Source organism: Frieseomelitta varia, unplaced genomic scaffold (assembly GCF_011392965.1).
Source record: "Frieseomelitta varia isolate USP_RPSP 00005682 unplaced genomic scaffold, Fvar_1.2 scaffold_67, whole genome shotgun sequence".
Lineage (NCBI taxonomy): Eukaryota > Metazoa > Arthropoda > Insecta > Hymenoptera > Apidae > Frieseomelitta > Frieseomelitta varia.
The window spans coordinates 209,093-226,829 of record NW_025110445.1 but is presented as its reverse complement, the minus strand read 5'-3'; the positions used below and the strand labels follow the sequence as shown (position 1 = coordinate 226,829).

The 17,737-nt window shown below is 42.9% G+C and overlaps 2 protein-coding genes across 3 annotated transcripts in view; one reads left to right on the top strand and one right to left on the bottom strand.

Moving 5' to 3' along the window:
• The window catches only part of LOC122535101, a 246,490-nt gene that overhangs the window by 114,760 nt on the left and 113,993 nt on the right, over positions 1–17,737 (top strand). The gene's annotated exons all lie outside the window — the stretch shown is intronic.
• Positions 1–17,737, bottom strand: part of LOC122535103 (autophagy-related protein 16-1-like) — a 230,500-nt gene that overhangs the window by 198,303 nt on the left and 14,460 nt on the right. The window lies entirely within an intron of this gene.

The window sequence follows — 17,737 nt, the reverse complement described above, 5'->3', positions numbered from 1 at the left end:
AGAGTTTCTTTTTGAACGAAGCTTTAAAACAACCGAGAGAATATTCAAAGTTGATCGTTAAGCTCATAGAAATCAATTTGTGTGAACTGTTAACGTGTACGTGATAAGATATTCGCTGGTAGCACGATGTGTTAGAGAAACGAGCGTACTGTTACTATCTTCAAGCGAAGAAAAACATCATAAGCATCACTCGCATCACATAGAGAGAGTGAGAAAGTGAGAGAGAAAGAGAAAACTTCTGAAAAGTGGCTAACATCATATTCATAAAAGTCGATGTTAATCTCTTATCCGTGGCCAAACTTTTACGTAGCTACAGCATAATCTGTTGACGGTCGGAACGAGGTATTTGATACCTCGGTCGTACAAGCTGTATGCAAACACAGCTGCACAGGTGATTGGATGAGAAGCCACGATACTAAGATTATAGGTACGATGAAACTTGAACAGGGAAAGGATAGTGGATCTTTCTTCGCTTCCTACATTAGGACAGGTAAATGAAGCAATGTTAACGAAGTTGCTAAAGTTATCGAATGTTGAACTCCGTAATTACGTTTCCTGTTCATTGTATATATCGTACATTGTGGTCGATACGAGTTTAAATCGCATTCTTAGACACGACAGTGCATAGTTTCCCACGATTTCGTTCGTCGAGGAAACATTTTTGACCTGAAGTTAATTTTTGAAGGAAGACTGTGGAGTCTCTGTTCTTCTCACAATCCACGACGACGCTGATTGAATCAACTGTACTTTCAATAACTCGGTTCGGTTCAATTTGTGATAATAGCTCGATTGCTATGGAAGCTCAGTTGGTCGGCTTATCTTCGGATCTTTCATTGTACTGTGACAAAATTCACTCGTTTGCATTACACTTATGCAGGGAATTTGTTGGAAAATTGGCAAGTATTTGAACGTAAATCATATTGTAAAAAAATATTATACGTAAAAATACAAATACTTATAATATAATAATAATAAATATAATATATTTGTTGGTTGTCTATATAATTATAATTATAATATATATATAATTATAATAAATATATATATATATATATATTTGTTATAATCAATTATATATTGTACACAAAATTACAGTTTTGTTACTCACAATCCTGTGGAAAAAAAAAACTGAATGCAACCAGTGAATTTTTCGTCTCAGTCAATAGTTTGGGAATTCTCCAACAAAAGATTCGAAGAATTCGGACGTCCTATGAAAAATCAAAGATAACGTGCCAGAAAACCGATTCGGAAAACCCGATTCTCCTCCCTTGGGGAGAAGAGGAGATTGATTCATAGCTGTGTATCGAAAGTGATACGCCACTATGCCGGGGTGAAAGTATTCGTTACTGTCCATTAACGTTCCTACCCGGTGGAAAACACGTTTCCTTGAGGGAGGTGCGAAGCGCAGGCAGGGCAGGCAGGTCGGTAGAACACGATTTCCATCGACGACACGGCAGAATGCGCGTCGATAGGATCGCGCGATAACGCATACGGAATTCCACGCGCCAGTTTACACGCGGTCGGAGGTGAGGGGGGAAACTTTTATCTAGCCGGAACGTGGCGGAGGAAACGAACCTCCCCCTGTCCGCCATCCGAGCGACAGTTACTCGGTCTGGCGCGCCATTCCTCCAACTTCACACCCCTGAGAACTTTCAGCAAAATTATTTCCCTGATAAAAGTTTTCCAGGGTGTCAGTGGAATCAAGGCCGATGTATAACCGGATATTACGCCCTTAAAAATGTCACGCGAAACTGTGCTTACTACTACCGAGACGATGAAAATGTCGCGCGAATGTTAACGTCGGCCGCGCGACCTTTTCCCACACTCGTCATCCACGCGATACGACCTGATAATCCGCGAACGAATGGTAAGATCGAAGGGAGGAAGTGAATGAACGTAAAGTTGCAAAAGCTGAAAAAACTGAGCGTTATTCACCTGTGCTTGGCTCTACAATTTTTAATGGTACTTTCTGGCCGTTTGACCAACGCGTGTTTTTCTCGCTCTCCGATCTGCTGATCTATATAAACTTGAGTCATCCTTTTCAACTTCAAGCAGATAGGACGTGTGATCAATAGAGAATTACGAACGCTCGACTTCCTCGAATGCGAGGCACGGTTAACTCCACGGTGGAACTAGTTTTTACCTATTCGTCGTACGTCGAACGCAGTTCCCCCGCCGTTAGACTCCGTTGCGCCAGTATTCCTCCATTGTTACGTATTCATCACTCTTGACGCTTACAGCTTTTATATTCATAAAACGAGGCTGTTCCTCCCTCGTTTCTTCGTCGAGTTGCTCGGAGTGACGTTACTCAAACCGGGTTTCTTTGAGCCCGAGCTCGTCGTGCACCGAGAGCCTTCCACGCGAAGGCGGAAGAAAGCGGAATTGCAGAAAGTGTTCAAGATTAAAGGCAAATAACGAGAAACAAAGCCGGGAACAGGGGAACGAAAATCTGCTGCTTTTAGTTGAAAAATAAATAGCCGGTTAAAGCTACTTTTCGTCCTCCACAACCCCCCTAGCCGGGTGGTTTCTCAACGAGAGAGAGAGAGAGAGAGCTAAGAGAGCCAGGGTTATCGCGGATAACGGAATTAGAATTTCGAATGGCGAAAGCAAAATGAATAAAGACGTTATTATGCAGCGGCGTGGTTAAGTGTTTCATCGCGCGGCGAAATATCGCGAACTTGGCTGACCGCCTTTCGGATGAGCCGCGTGAAATATACTTGGTCTCGCAGTTGTGGGCGGCGGCCGACTCTCAAAGTTCCCCGGGAACTGCGTTAAACGTCTTCAGCTATTTCACCAAGTGCTTTTATCCGCTGATGAATGAGTCGGGTTCTACGAAATTTGTGTAACGTTTGCATTTTCACTTCTACTCGCAAAGTTTCTTTTCTCTCTTTTTTTTTCTTTTTTTTTTTTACTCAAGTATTTTCTAAGTGGGACCATTCATATTTTTGAAGGCCAGAGACTGAAGATTTAGAGACAACGACTCGAGCAACTTAAATTACCTTCGGACCGTGTAACTTGACGCGGAATTAAATAAACTTCGAAGGTGGACACCAAGTCACAAAAAACCTCAACAATCACAGTACAATTGGATTTAAATTCTTAGCTGGCACAAATATAATTCCATTGGTGCAACATATTTTGAAATCTTCGACTATATTGAACCTTCTAAGTAGAATCAGTATTTTCATGAAGGTATTTGTCGCAAATCTTGTGTAACTTTACACAAAGTCAAATAATTTCTGAAGATGTAGTAAAAGTCACAACAATCCTCAACACGTTGAACTGAGTCGAATAAATTAAATAGAAACCACGTTGGGAGAACTTCATCGGTAAGTAAGCCAACTTGTGCGAGCGTTGTAAATTCATTTAAACTAGACGTTCGGAATCTACCGCGATTACGATTACGTCAATTCAACGAACGTACCTGGAGCCAGTGCCATCGTGGTAAAAAGACCCGCATCAACGAATGAAACGTGACTTTGGTCGATGTCGTTAACATCGCGACGAAATTGGTGTGGGTGACTGGTTCAGCACCGCAGCTCATTAGAGATAGAGCTAATTTCTCGATTCCTACCAACTCACGTGTATCGTTGCAGATGTTTGTACGATTTTCTTATCGGTGCCCTGACAGTCAACGACTACTATGTAGCTCGGAGTAGTTTTCTTTGAACTCTCGCAGTACTCGGAGCGTTACGTGGTGGAGCAAGTTTTATTCTGTACCGATAATAAAATTAACATCAAAGTCGTTAATAAAACGAGAATTATCATTTCCTTTCCCATGCATATCTTTTCCCATTTCGATTCGAACAAGCTTCACGTTTTAGTTCTCAACTTACGTTACAATTTTTTTAAAAATCTTCGATTACACTGAACCTTCTAATTGAGATATTTTTGAAACGAATCTAAGATGAGATTAAGTCAACTTCATTAAACCCATTTTCATCCTCAATTTTAGAATAACTCCCCTCTAATCGTCGACGTAAGAAGATCCAGCGTACGTTCTGCGATTAGCAAAACGACAATTCTCCCCCCGGGATGCTGACGGTAAACGCGACCAGCTGCATTCCTTTTTGCCACGGTGGATATAAATGACTGTCGAAAATCCAATGATAAACGCGAGGTCAGTTCTCCGTTTTCGAAACTTCGCGAGCAAAACGATAGTCCTACGGCCGGCCTATGTGTACGTACGTACGGACCGGGCTCGCATAAAGTTTGCACAATTGTGGAAACGGCTGACGTAATTTATGTGGATACAGGGGGCTCGTGGTTATATGATATTGTATAAGTACAGCGAGGAGAGAGTACGTACGTATATGTGTACATTACGCCCATTAATTTTCGTCCAAGCTGGCTCGTAGCGGCGCGTCAGGAACAGCGATGTAGTCGTGAACCGCGAAAAAAAAAAGTTGCTCGATTAAAACCGGATCCCACCGGGTATTCCCTCAAACTCTCCCACGGATTAACAGCTTTGTTATTATCACTTGCTCGGTCATCGATTTTTCCTTTTCTCTCTCTCTCTCTCTCTTTTCGCCCCGTTAACAGATTACGTATGAACTTTTTGATCTGCCCACACCCGAAGACATTTATCCGATAATATGCATCCCGAGATATTAACGCATGAATTACGGGGCTAAATCCGTTTACCTACCAGGTAACTCGCCAGGTTAGCATCCAATTTTCAATTATTCCGAGGATAGTGTACGCCGTTGTTCCCAATATGTTTCTCGCTCGACGGTGCTTTTATTTTCTCACCGTCACGAGTGGGAAATTTCATTTCGAACGGATTACGCTTTAAGCTCATTATTTCGGCCAATGATCGCGCAATCACGGGTTTCGTCGAGAGCGAAGCAGGCGAAATTGTTGTTCAATTGTTAAAATAATTTGCTCCTTACGTGCCCAAACTCGGGAAACGTGAATGTGTTACATTGCGTTCCGTTTTACATGAAACGAAAATTTGGAGACTTCGTTGGCATTTTTATGGTTACGTTTTAATGTGTACAGAACGTGGTAGAACAGTTTATTTCATACGAGAAAATGTAGATTAAAAATTTCTTTCCATTTTTGAAGCCTCGTTCTCGGAAGAAATAGAATTCCCAAGCGCTAATTCAAAGCTAATTTTTGACTAATATGCTCGAATTTCGTTTCTTCGGAAGCAGGACTTCAAACGAAAACATTTTTCACAACATGTGAAATAAGTCGAATATTCTCGAAGGTGGAGGTATATTTTTAACCTACTTTTACATGTAAAATAACTTCCTGGTAATTGTTTCTTTGCCTTCAATTAACAATTATACAGGTAGACAAATTTTCATGCATGATTTTTCTCGGAAACGTGACATTTGACGAAAAGATTTTACTCCAAATGCGTTGAATATGGTAGAATAATTTTCTTTTCGATCGATCCACACACGTCTCATCGTGACCAAAGTAAGTTTTCTAATTTTGGTACATCTCCTCGATCTCCTGTAAAAGAACCACATACGTGAACCGATATCAATCAATTTGATCTAAATTCCAGTTGTTCCACCATCGTAATGGTAGATCCACGGTGCGAAAAGTGATAAATAATTCAACTGTCTCCCAGCATAACTACGTACTTTAGATAAATCACTCCAGATAAACACTGCTGCTATCAGATGTATCGCCCGTACCTGTTCCCCTAAAAGAATTATGCGCCTGCGGTATCTTAATCTGCCGGTCGTTCTGTCGACATTTAGATATCTGTCCGCTACTTAACAACTATTGAAAAATATTACACCAAGCGAAGTATCGGCTTGTTACGTTGAAAAATAAGGTGTTTACTCAGGGATACCGTTCTAACTACAACGAAGATTTATGTTCTCTCCAGTTGGAATGAGAAAAAAAAAACACATTAATATCGTAAAGACAACTTCCAGAGATTAACTCCTACATATGTAGATGTTAAATTACGTTGAAACTGTCGTATTTCTTGTCATAATCGTAGATCACGAGTTGTTCAAACGTCACCACTTTTCAAGCGCGAACATTATTCTCTTAAATTCGTGATTTTTCATGCTACCGCGAATTTCTTCCACTATATCAACAGCACATGATCAACAAAGCAAGCAATCGATCGCATTCTATCTTGCAATTTTATCTACACGCACTCCGCGTCCATCTGAATCATTGAAATTTCGAAAGTGACTCCTCTACGGCAGTTACAACTGTATCGTAAATTCAACGCCCTGCCATTCAACTCGCGCGATATCACCCAGGAAACACGGGAAACAATCCGATAGCAACGTAAGGATACCCATACGATACGAAAGAAAGTTGCTAAAGGTCGAGCAACCGGGAGAGATAAATTCCTCTGGAGGAGGACCGAGCAGAAACGGTTCGACATATAGAATGAAGTATGCAGCTGCAAGTGATTCTATATCAACGGAAAGAAAACGGACGTCCACACACAACTGGCGCGTTACGACTTGAATACATGGACCAAGGGAGGCGAGCCCTGGATACACCGCGCGAACGCGGTGCTCGTTTCCCGAAACAAGGGTCTACCCTGGTGTATTGAGTTACGTTCGCGGGACCCGCCACGCGAAACAATCCAAATACTTTATCGAACCATCCAAGTATATCACCGGGTTGCTTCGTGTACATTTCTATCCTCCTAGGAGGATTTCTAAGGTCGCCACCATTATACGTTCAGCGCGGACGTTTACGCGGTTACATCGACCGGAAACTCCGGTGTTCAATGCACGCGTGCACGAACACGAGCTATGAAAGGAAAGGAGAAAGGGGGGGAGGGGGGGGACAGGAGGAGGAAGAGAAGGGACGCCTATTGTACTTAACGTGTATGCAGATACAGAACGCGCGTGTACAGGTGGACATGATCTCTAGCGCGACTCCAGAGTCGCGACTCTTTAGAGACCTCGAATACCGACTATCGTAATCCGCGTTTCAGATCAGCCTTGCCAAAGACAAAGCACCACCGGTCGGCGTAAAAAGTCCATCGACTCTCTGTGAGCTATGTTCTGTCGTGTTCTGTCTCTGCTTACTCTCCTCGAGTCTCTGGTGAACAGGGAAACGAGTATTTTTTTATCCAACGAGGATAGATTCAACCTCGACAGACGTTGTGCACTCGCGAATGTTGGGCACAGACTAGACTTCAGATTGATTTCTCAGCAGTTTTCGTCAACGACGGCAGAAATTTTCGCAATGAGAGAAACAACTCACGAAGAATTTACGTCATGACTTCTCACGACAATGCATTTAAAACGAACGATGTTCTTTCACGAACGAAGACATCACGCGTTGTTCCCTGTACCTCGGACTATAATTGAGTATTCGTGTCGTGGATCACGGAAGTAACGCTGAAACCTGCTTCGTTCAGATACGGACACGTTAATATGTGGGTGTGACACGGTTTAATAGGTCAGGCGCCTTTTTCTCGCGATCCACGTCTTATCCGACGCTAACTAATATCGTATTTCCGGTATTCCAACGCCGCGATCTACATACCGCAGAGTACCGGTTGGGACTCTGGGAAACCGGTCGATCGGTTGCGTTTTATTGCCTTTATCCTTCCTTTTCTCAGCTGTTCGCGGCATAACCTTAACCTTGAATTAGCTTCATGCATTTTCTTTTCTCTCTCTCTCTCTCTCTCTCTCTCTCTCTCTCTCTCTCCTATTCTTTACACTTTATTCGTTACGAAGTCGTTGAAAAATGGTTATGTCCGGGGTTTAAAGGAAATAAATACACGGCCTGACAATATTAATAGGCGACGATGTTCGTTCGAAGTTCCTAAGAAGAAAAGAAAAGAAAAAAGCGAAATTTCTGCCTCGATGTTACACCTAATTCTGAAAACGAACTTCCACGTTGATTAAACATTTTCTTACCTCTAAGTACTTTGAAGCTCTTAAACTTTAAGACTTCCACTTTTTAACACCCAATATAGAACTTTTTTCATCCAATTAATTCCATGAAGAGTAAGCTCGAGTAACGTATAATCCAACTACAGTTTAATCGCTCACGTACTCGAAATGAAAGTTTCGCGAAACAAACGTTCAACGATTTTGTGATTTACATCCTTGATATTTAACGTGAAACGTTTATCACGAAATAAAAGAACGTACACTTATGCACATTAAATTTTCAAATTAACGAGAAACTCATATATCCAAAAACGACGAAAATTCGACCGAGTTTTAAAATTTCTTCAATTCCTCGTTGAACTGGTCAAAGTTCAATAATTTGGCGAAAAAAAAATCACGCAGCAAATTTTACAGAAAAAAAATTGTTTCAACGTTTCAACTGTCAACAAACGATAGTATTCTTGCTTTCTCACTTACTCTACGGGATATAAAAACGAATTCAGGGTCGTAAAAAGTAGAAGGTCCACTTAAAATGAGCCGAAATTTGTCGTCATGATTTCTGATTTCTTTGTTGCAAAGTGATAACAGTTTAAATTTTTAACGTTGGCAATTCACTGTGTGTGACCGCCACTGTAATTCTCAGCAACTACTACGGTTGCAGCAGGGTTAACGATCGCGGATCGATGCCTGGTTCAAACCGGCGAGACTTCGCGACGCCGGGGCCGCGAAATTCGAGGGATCGGGGACGATTTTTGCCGGGACAGGCGGGCGATGTTTAATACGAACGCCCCGTAAATCTTCCTTTCGCGAACGTACGAAACCTGTTTTGCATGCGCACGTCCGGTAACGATGTTGTCCATGCAAACACAATCATCGATGCAAGAAGAACGCATCCGAATAGATTACACGTAAGTTGCGGCGAACGTAAATCATCGGGCCAAGGCAAACGTAAAACGATGGATCCTGAAAATGACAATGAGTCCGCGCGTCCGCGGCGTAAATCAGGCGAACGGGTCGATTTATCACCGCCTCCCCCTTCGTTCGTCCGCGCGGCCTCCGTTATAAAAGAAAATTATCATCGAACCGATTTTCCCCGGGAAAATTATGCAAATTTCGCCATCGATCTCGCGCCGCGCCGTCGACGTTGTACGTTTCGGCGTTAATGAAAAAAAAAAAAAAAATCGCGCCGTCGATAATGTACCTCGCCGATGTTATCTACGACCGATTTAATTGCGAGGACACACGATGTTTTGTTTGCGAGCACGTTTACTCGGTTACGGTGGAAATTTTGATCTCGCGGGAGAAATTCTTGTTAATTCGGAAGGTTGATCTCGGGAATTCGTTCGCTCACTCGTTCGTGAAATAAAGTTCGAGAACAAATGGAACAGCAGAACGAACATTTGACTTCCGTAATCCCCCGCGAAATTGTAAGTTCTCGATTGAAATAGTTTAGATGCATCAACAGTTGGGGCAGATGCATTCCTGGCATTGTTGAATTTCTTGCCCAGTCGTTTACATTCTTGCCGCTACAACGTCCGATGTTATATTATCTTTTGTATTATATACATTGTTCCTTAAGCATGATTGCGTAACTCGGTAATCGAATTAAGATTTTTCTTTCGTCTCGCGGTAGAGAGGAATACCTTAGGAAATCCCCCGGTTGTCTCCGTAAATTCGGAAGGAAATTTTAGGAATAAAATCGGAAAGAGAAAGAGAGTTAGGTCTCGCTCAGCTAAAATTTCTAGTATGCTCGTAGCCAACTTCTTAGCCAACTCATATTCATCGTCGACGAGACATAAAACGTCTTGTGTCTTCTGTCGTTGATTCGTTTGTTGTTTCAAAAAGAAGTTTCGAATTACGCGAAACCAAAGCATAAAGATTGTATCGGATAGCAAATAATTATAACACAACAAGAAGCCCAATTTTGTTCGTGTAAAAACAATTATTCGAATCACTACCAAAAAAAAAAAAAAAAAACACAACGTTGTAAAAATCTGCAGAATTACATTCCGAAAAATTATAAATTTGTACATTTTGAACCGCTGTGGTACATCTTTCTTCAAACTCTTCTCAAATGGAACGCGTGACACGGTTAAAATTACGTTTTTCGGCGAAAACGACCCGCCATGAAAATATGATTAAAACGTTAACGTCGGGCACAAGAGGATTCTCCATTTTTGCACGGGCAAGTAACAGAGGATCGACACCAGGCACGGCCAAGCTAGGATTTAAAAGCGGATCGCCGTGGTTTTTCATGCAAACGATAGCTCGCGCACGTTCAGCCGCCACGCGAGCCATGATTTCTTTGGCCGACGCATTCGTCAATGTCGCGCGGCCGAGTCGCAGAAATTTAACCCGCTGGAGAAATGGACGGCTTTGTGGCGCGCTATTCACGGCCAGGCTATATCCACAGCGCAAAAGCGTGGTTCGTGGAAAGCTTCGATTTGTATCCCGGCCCGGTGTGGACTAACCGGCCAAACCGATTCTTCCAGTCGGAATTTTCCGAAAAATTCCAACTTTCATTTGAACGACGTGTTATCGCAATTCCGTACGTTTTACCTACTCCGCGTAATGCGATCTTGGGTGTAGACGGCAAGAAAAACAGACTCGGGTGCGTTAATCTTTTGAAATCCTTTTCTGCAGCGTGAAAATTTTTAAACGCCACGAAAATCCACGAGATTTGTTGTCGTTGCAAAAGTTTGCAGTTTCGTCTGCTCGCGGCAAATTCTACTTGAATATTCTGCTCGGGAATTTATTCTAAAACGGGACACGGTATAATTTCCAGATGAATTATTTAACGTGTAATTAACGAACAAAAGAAAAAAAAAAAGAGTTGCACGCGCTTGCAAATTCCAAATGATTGTTGAAACTTATTAAATTTAATTCGTTTCGTCGAATTAAATTCTACGTTTCGTTGTACCTGTGCCGCGTACGCTTTCGTAAGTTTTCGCCTAAACTGCGAACAGTATCGCGGAGAGTAAAATTTAGTTGTTGATGTTTAAAACAAGTTCTTGCGTGAATTATATTTAAAAATGATGCACCGTGAACCTTGGTATTTGACCGCGATAGTTTAAAAAAAAGAAAATGCACGGGTGTTGCGCGTGCCACGAGGCGTAAATATGAATCATCTCCTTCAACAAAGATTTCACCAAATAAACCGCCGCGCTATTGTGCATGAATATTTAATGTCCGCGATCGTTTATTCCAGCGGCGCGGTATTCGCTACCGTGAAAAAAACTTCCGTCAAACTCGATAAATTAACCAAACTCGTCGGTTAAACGTTGATATCCCGACCCCCGCGAAACTTTCAACACCGTTTTCATCATAAACGGTCGAACGGCCTGTCGACGAAACAGTAAACTTCTTGTTTAACTGTCGTTCGTCTGGTTATTTGGTTAAACCAATACGCTAGCAAAGTTTTACCTTGGAAATTCTCTGTAATATTGGATTAATTCTATCCCTCCGCTCGGTTTTTTAAAATTATCCTTCAGTGAACAATGATTGCTCAGGAGATTGCTAGGAGATTTTTGAGAAATGTTGCTAAGTCTTATTTTTCAATTAAGCGTCCTTCTGCAAGGTTCCACAATTCGTTTCTAATTTTCACATCTCTCATCGTGCGTAAACTATAATTCGGAAATTTATAAATTGTCATCAGTACAGTTCTGAAATGTCACAATTTTGTTGACTAAAATGAGCCGTGCCAACTGTAAACGTTCACGGCTCGATTAATTCTGAACAAATTCGATACTCGTCGAGGAGAGATCGAAGGCCATCGAAGAGTTTTAACCAAATGATCGAGAGGCAGGACGAAAGGTGGAGAAGGGAAAAACGAGAGAGAAAGAGAGAGAAAGAGAAAAAAAGCGGAATAAGGATAAAGCTCTCATATGTGCGCAGACACATTAGTCCTCGCCTAAACCCCCGGGAGCCGGTCTAGTGGTCGTTCCTTGCGTCGGGTTTAATTTTATTCCGTCGAGCGAGAAAAGCGTCGCTCAGACAAGGGGCGGGAAAGGGGGGAGGAGGAGGAATGGGGTGGGAGAGGGCGAAAAAAGAAGGAAAAACAGAGGAAACGAGGGTGGGCCGGCCTCGTTCTCGGTGGTTTCGTTCCTTGCCGCTGCCACCGGCTTTAAAGGACGAATTAGATTACCTCCGACTCGATTAAACCGGCGTCATTCGAGGCTGAGGTCCAAGATAATCTCGGACGTTGCCTCGCCATGGTTCGTGTTGTCGACACGTTCCAGGGGGATCCGTGATTTTACGTACGTACGTTTTTCGTATTACCAGCTAGCAATTTTTACGAAATACGTAACAATCACGATGATGACGAGAACCTCACCGTTATCTCCCGAAATAATTATCCGCGGACGATTATCAACAAGCAGGTTCTCTTGCGTACGTGTAATACAAAATACATAATGAACGATAATTTCGACACAACCTCTGCGCACTTTCTTTCCCTCTCTCTCTCTCTCTCACACACACACACACACACACACATTCTCTCATTCTCTGATAAATTTTATTCGAGTGAAATTTCGCTACGTGATGTTCAACGATTCGCTTGGATTTGTTCAACGATTAACCCGAGGTTAAATATCTGTCGAATTCTTGCAACTGAATTCCCGTGATTTAGTGAGTATTTAATGTGTTCACAGACACGGAAATTTCGCCGCGGGAATATGTCGTCGATAAGGAAAGTTTAAACATCGACAAAGAGGAATTAAATAATTGGTATTGTTTCAGAGCTTAATCCTTACGCTGAATGTGTTTGAATTATCTATTTGTTTGATAACATATTACGTATAATGTACATAACGCGGACTTGTTTATAAAATTTTTCTTGCGAAAAAATGTAATTCATCGAACACGTGTGAACTATTTGTCAAATTCTTGCAATTGAATTTCCGTGATTCCGCGTGATTCACAAATTTCGTGAAATATGTCTTCGATTCAAGTTTAAACATCGAATGAAAGAAAAGAATTATCCAGAGATATTAGTTTATAATTTAATCGTTATACCACACACAGTACGTTTTTTTCTGTCCCTTTTGAATTATCGATTTGAGTAATACTGCATAATGCACAATACAATGTACTGCGGACTGATCTTTTCTACTTGTTTAAAAAGTAACTATTCAAACGTGCGTACATGCATACGTAACTGCGCTCGTTACTATTTTAAAATTATCGCAAGATGGATATAAGAAGGAGAAGAAGAAGAAGAAGAAGAACGATTTAGTATCCGAGAATAACCCTGGACAGCCCTCCATTAGCTCGTTGAATGAATGTAATCAAAAGGGTTATAATGGAGAGTGCAGCGAGATTAATAACGCGAAAAAATGGTAATTATTAATCCAACCAGTTAGCAATCTGGTGCAGCTGCTAGATCTCATAATAATAAAATTAATCGTACGCCTTAGAAACAGTTCGTTAGTATCATAACGAAAGCGATAACCATCACAGGTAGATACAATTAAACGATTAGCATTTAACGCTGATTTATCAACCGATGATTTTCGAATAGGATATTGCGGATATATTTTGTCCTATCGTAAGAACAGCCGCAATTGATTTGCGTGCTTGCCTATTGATCGCAAGCGATTGGATTCGAGTTGCATTAGCGTGACGATAATTCGAACCCGAGCCGACGCGTTGACGCGATCGCGATTGGAGGATTCGGAGGCGAAGACAGAACGTTTGACAATTCAGATAGCCAGATAAATTCTTCAATTCCAGTGGACCAAAGTTTCTCCTCTTCCGTGTAAACATTCCCACGGTATTTTCAACAATTTAAACTAAAGGCAAATAAAGAATTTTAGACATTCGGTTCGACGTGCGATGAGAAGAGCGTGTCAGAGAGATTTTCACGAGGGATCAATATTTTGTTTACGAGTCGGGAAAAGGAAAATAGAGGAACGCGTGTTTGAAGCAGTACCAGGTTCAACCGCGATGTTCAATACGTCAAAAATTCTGCAAATAAAGATCCATTTGTACTCGCTGGGGAAAAAAGGGAAAAGAGAATTGATTGATATCGAATACAGATCGATGTATTCGACCAACTCGTATTTTTCTTCCAATTATAATTTTCTGCCGAAAGTAGCACGCGCATTTCATAGTACACACATCGTATAACATATTAACGGGAGAAAAACGGTACCTTAATGGTGCGATTCCTTTCACTCCTATCACTCTCGGTTTCCCCTGCTCTCTCTCCTTTCTCCCTTTCGCTGCATGTAAAACTAGCAACAATCCGAAAGTTCCCCGGTGCGCATCTTCGTCTCAGATTCGTCGAAGATCGATTGGAAAAATCTCCAAAATGTTCAGAATCTTTCTGTCTTACAATTTAAGCTCCGTCAAAACTCTCAAGTACAAAAGTGAAAATAATTTCCGAACTTGAAAAAAAAAGAGAGAAACAAAATTAGGAATCGGATGGTATATTGCTTTGTGTACCAAAATGATTGCCAGAGGATAAAGAAAAAAAAAGAATAATAATAATAATAATTCTGACGTTCGAAACGTCCGGAAGAAACGAAACTCCAGGCCGGATAATGTGCTTCGTTAGAGCGTTTTATGGCGTTAGGATGGAGCGCGCTTGCGCGCCTAGGAAAAAATTTCTACAGAAGAGAAGAGAGGCCGGTGTAACGGTAAAAGCCGGAGTGTAGCAATAGTAATCGAGATTCGACGGTACGTGGAATCACGCGATCCTATAAGTCGTATACGCGTCGCGTATCTCGATTCTTAAATCGCTCGTCGTTCCCCATCTCGGAGCCTCGAGCCAAGGGGGGGAAGGGGGGTGGTGCGTTCTATCGTGCCGAATTGCGGTGCCTCGGCGATATATACGACGCTGCTACTTTACACTGATACGCGTATGCGTGTGCGTGTGTGTGTATGAGCGTGCGTGTCTAGAGAAATCCCATGAAATAGGTGAGCACACATCGATGGTGCACGGTGTGTTGCAGAAGGGGGGCCGTGCGATGCGACGCGGTACAACGCGGCAGTAAACGTTAATTGAATGCGCTAATTCACTCTCTAATCTTGTGTAACCGTATTTACGCGTAATTGCAAAATACACGGCCGCGATATTGCCTCGCGGGGCGTGGTGCACTTCTGCGAGCTCGCGAAGGTCGTCGCATACAGAACCAGGATTTTCAGCCACCTACGGGAATATTAATTTACCGAGAGAGTGAGGTGAGAGAGTGAGAGAGTGAGAGAGTGAGAGAGAGTGTTGGCTGGCTGCGTGGCACCGCCGTGGCAAATACCTATAGCCGAATATCAAGCACGTAAACGCGACGTACCGCTGGTCCCTGTACTCTCGTTCCGAGAGCGCGGCACCGGCGCTCGCCGAACATTCCCCATAATTATGTTCGCCTGCCGGAGGAGTCGCTGCCGGAAAATGGGCCGCTATACCGTTTGCAAAAACATTATTTACTGTTTGTTAGCGTAATCTGCCGACGATTCGCTAAGTAAACCGGCCGTCTTCCTTATTGCTTTCTAGACAACTACGATCTACTTTACATTAGAACTATTTATTATTATTTTTTTTTTTTGGAGCGTGAGAGAAGTTGAATAATTTATTCAAATTGCAATCGTTTTGACGAAAGATCGATGTCGTTGGATTACAGCACGACTTGCAAACGAAACGACATTAATCCTCAATAAGGATCCTTGACATACTCCAAATGAAGTATTCAAAAATTGCTTTCTTCCATCGTTTACACACGGTAGAGATTTTAAGCGGAACTTGAGGAAACGCGACTAGAAATNGTGTGTGTGTGTGTGTGTGTGTGTGTGTGTGTGTGTGTGTGTGTGTGTGTGTGTGTGTGTGTGTGTGTGTGTGTGTGTATAAGACGAACATATAAAGCAACTTCAGCTCCGACTAAATGCAAATTCGACTGACTCTAACGTTCCGCGGATAGTTCGCCGCGTATCTCCGCCGGAAACAGATGGAACGGAAACAAGGTAAAAAGCGAAACGCGAGTCTTGTATGTCGATAACAAGAGCAAACCTCGTCCCGGCGATGAACTGTTCTCATTGTCCCTCGGCGCTCGCACGGCAGACCCGTTTATGTCTATAACAGCGATTTTAACATTTAAATTGGTCTCTCTTAAGTGAAAACGGGGTCTCTCTTCATTTTTCCCGGTTTAATGAACCTGTCATTCGGGGAGAGATCCTCGTCGTCCCTCTCGAAATAGAAGTCACGTGCAAGCACTGCCAAGGAAAATCCAACTATTTAACACTTCCCAGGTTCCGGTTCCTCGTCCCGTATGTTCGACGACAAAGGGGGGAATCAACGTTGGCGTGGAAGAAAAAGAAAAAGAGAAAGAGAGAGAGAGAGAGAGAGAGAGAGAGGGAGGAAGGGAGGAAACGAACAGACCAGCAAGAAAGGCTGATTAATACTCGAGGTATTGTTTTATGGAAATTTCCCCAGCAGCGGGGGACACTTTTTATTCATCAGCTCCGCAGTCGTGTAACCCATTAGAGGCGAACCCGTGGCTGCATTGTCATGCTAAGACACTGATTTTCTTTTACCCCTGATTACCTGCTTTAAATCTCTGGGTGCAGGTAGGAGGGAGGGCAGGCCGAGAGGAGAAACTTGTGCTTTTTCTCCGGGCGAAGGGCCGGGGTTGAAACGAGTCAACCTCTTAGGACGAGAGATCTTTTGACTTAATTACGGGCGAACAAAGGCGAGGAAATCGCGCGAAGTCCGAGACTCGGCAGAAAGTGAGGAAAAAAGAAGCGATGGGCGATGGGAGAGGTTGGAAAAATAAGCGAGGCGGAATTCTTACGAATGGTATATCGGCCATCGCGTGGCGTTGTAACGAAATTACCAGGCAAAGGTCGTTTGCATTCGCGCGCGGGAGTCGCTGATGAGCAGACGGGGCCCCTGAGTTACGTAATTTCCTAACACGGCCAAACGGGGAGCACAAAGAACGATGCGTGGACCCTGAAATGGAATAGAATGGGAGAGGAACGGAATAGAATAGAGCACGGAATACAATGAATATATAAAGTAGATCCGCGAACCTAGAGCGTTATCTCCGTGGCTACCGGCGGCAGCCCCGTGCGAGAAGGTAAATCGTTATCCACGTGTACGTACAGCTTTTTGCTCTCGGATCTCGGATCTCTTGCGTGCGGTGCCCATTAGCGTGGCATATCACATTAAAACACCGGTCCTCTTTTTTGCACCATCGATGCTCGCGCGCAAAGTAGAACGGGCCGCCGGGATTTTTTTACGATTTCGTAATACGTGAAAGATTCGTAGGTGTGAGCCAACCGAACCGCCGAGAGCAATGAACCACGGAGAATGGATTTCACGTTGTTGAAACACCGACGAACAGTCGGACAAAATTTGTCTCGAGGTCGTTCAACTCGAGACAAATTAAAGGTACTGTTAGCTTCTGCTTGAAAGGAAAAAGAAAGAAAGAAAGATAATTGACCGACCGCCAAACTGTACAGGTACCTTCATTACGAATCGAGAGGACACGAACGTGTTCAATTCGTTCGGTGTAGATAATCCTCGCGAAGCAGGTTTTCCCTTTATGATCGGGCTGTTTAATTTCTCTCGCAAATATCGACTTTACGACTGCTCGACCAAATTAGTTCCAGACGATAATTTCCCTTCGACGGACGACGAGTAAAAGAACTTCATTCACGACGAGGAGGACATAGAAGAACGTAGCAAACGTTCGAAGGAGTTTAGTAGTTTATTAGAAGCCGAGAAATTCATACGAGTTTCTACGCGATGACCAGAGTTCCATTCAGACGGCCAGGGATACGTAACATCTTCTGGCGCCTTGGAATCTCATTCCTCTCGAGTACGTAGACTTGTCGGCTGTCACGTAACGTTGACGGACGCCTGAACAGATGCTAATCTACGGTTCGTTGGCCGTGAAACGCCAACG